Raw genomic sequence first — 2,370 nt, forward strand, 5'->3', positions numbered from 1 at the left:
TGAAACATGTGTGTCAGAGGGTGAGAAAGAAAGCATTAGTTGAGTGTCATCAGCATAACAGTGATAAGAGAAGCCATGAGATGATATTACATTGCCAAGAGAGCTAGTGTAAAGAGAGAAGAGGACCTATCACCGAGCCTTGTGGGACACCAGTGGAGAGCCTGCATGGAGAGGATGTGGACCCTCTCCATGTTACCTGATAAGAGCGATCCTCCAGATAGGACTTGAACCATTTCCACGCAGAGCCAGTGATTCCAAGGTTGGTGAGGACGTCCAGAAGGATTGTGTGGTTGACCGTGTCAAAAGCTGCTGAGAGGTCAAGAAGAATCAGGACAGATGACATACTGGCTGATCTTGCTAACTGGAGCTTCTCTGTCACTGCTATAAGAGCAGTTTCTGTTGAGTGCGCTGGTTTGAAGCCAGACTGGTTGGGGTCCTGGAGCTGGTTCTGCGTGAGAAAGAGAGACAGTTGATTATAGACTGCACGTTCAAGAATTTTTGAAAGGAAAGAAAAGAGGGATACCGGTCTGTAGTTGTTGACATCAGAGCTTTCAAGCATGGGCTTCTTCAGGATGGGAAGTACTCTTGCGGTCTTCAAAGTTGATGGTACTTCACCTGATGACAAGAACTTGTTAATGAGAAAAGTGATGAAGGGCAGTAGATCCTTGGAGATTGACTGGAACAGTGCGGATGGAATGGGATCCAGTGGGCAGGTGGTTGGGTTACTGGATTTGATCAGTTGAAGGACATCATCTGTGGAAAGAGAAGAAAAACAGTTTAAGGAATTGAGAACGAGAGAGTGAGGTCTAGTGAAAGGAGTGGGGACAGAGGGAAAAGACTGGCGGATTCTATCAACCTTCTCCTCAAAGAAGGTGACAAAATCCTCACGAGTGAGAGAAGAGGGTGGAGGGGGAGGAGGAGGGTTGAGGAGAGAGGAGAAAATGCTGAAGAGCTTGCGTGGATCAGATGCTGATGCTTCCAGTTTCCATCTGTAGAAGGATGACTTTGCAGCAGTAACTTCGAGTGAGAACTTGGAAAGTAGAGATTGGTAGGAGTGAAGCTCCGAGTCGAGCTGGGATTTCCGCCACCTTCTCTCAGCCTTCCTTAGTTCTTGCCGTTTGCTGCGCAAGACACCTGTCAGCCAGGGGGCAGGTGGGGAAGATCTTGCTGGCCTGGAGGAGAAAGGACACAGAACATTAATTGCAGATGAGAGTGATGAAAGGAAAGCATCTGTAGCTGTGTCCAGTGAGAGAGAAGAAAATGAATCAGGATGGGGAAGAGTGGTCAGGATAGCTGAGACGAAAGACGAGGGAAGGAGTGGAGTGCAGGCTGCGTAGAGAGGAGGAGCATGAAGGAGTGGAATGGACAGGAGCAGCAGGTAGGGAGAGTGAGAAAGATAGAAAGTGGTGGTCAGTACATCCAGCGCGGAGGTAGGTCTGGTGAATATCAGGTCCAAAGCGTTGCCTGCTCTGTGCGTCGGAGGAGTCTGGTTGAGGGAGAGGTCGAAGGATGACAGCAGTGGTAACAGGCAGGATGACTGCAGTTTGTCCGATGGCAGGTTGAAGTCACCCAAGAGTATGAGTGGGGTTCCATCGATGGGGAAGAGACTCAGAAGAATGTCTAACTCATCAATGAAGTAACCTAGAGGAGAGGGAGGACGATAAAGGACAATGATGTGAAGTTTAGTGGGTAAAAGATACAGTGACAGCATGGTACTCAAAGGAGGAAATTGAAAGATGAGAAAAAGCAAGTGGAGTGAAACGCCACTTTTTGGATAAAAGCAAACCTGTGCCACCACCCCTGCCAGACTGTCTCGGAGAATGGGAGAAGTGAAAGGCAGAGGACAGGGCTGCTGGAGTCGCCGAGTTCATGGGAGTGATCCAGGTCTCCGTCAACGCCAGAAAGTGCAGTGAATGGAAGGATGCGAGGGCTGAAATGAAGTCTGCCTTCTGCACAGCACATTGGCAATTCCAAAGCCCACCTGCCACCCTGGTCTGAGATTCTGAAGACCGTGGGGGACAGGTTAGGTTAAAGGAATTACGGGTCCTGCGACGATGAACGGTTGTACGTGATCTGTGGGATGAGTAAACGGGTATTGTAAAGCACATGGACAACACTAGAGTAATTAGAACATAAAGAGGTAATGAAGAATAACAAAGTGATACTTAGCCAAAGTTAAACGATCACATCTCTGTTGATGATAGATGGGAGCTGCTACAGGCTGCTACAGACAAGCTTGTCTGTAGTGGAATACCTCCTCAATTTATCAGCCTTGTGACTGATAGTCCGGCCCCTACAATTCACACCTTTAGCTAACCCGAAACTACACCTGAAGCTAGTTGTTACAATTAAGCACTAGGTTCTACAAGA

General features: G+C 48.2%; 1 pseudogene; it reads right to left on the bottom strand.

Annotated features, from left to right (window-relative positions):
* Nucleotides 1–250: 250 nt before the first annotated feature.
* Nucleotides 251–2,108, bottom strand: LOC118821027 (annotated as a pseudogene).
* Nucleotides 2,109–2,370: the final 262 nt, after the last annotated feature.

Source organism: Colossoma macropomum, unplaced genomic scaffold (genome assembly GCF_904425465.1).
Source record: "Colossoma macropomum unplaced genomic scaffold, Colossoma_macropomum, whole genome shotgun sequence".
Classification (NCBI taxonomy): Eukaryota; Metazoa; Chordata; class Actinopteri; order Characiformes; family Serrasalmidae; genus Colossoma; species Colossoma macropomum.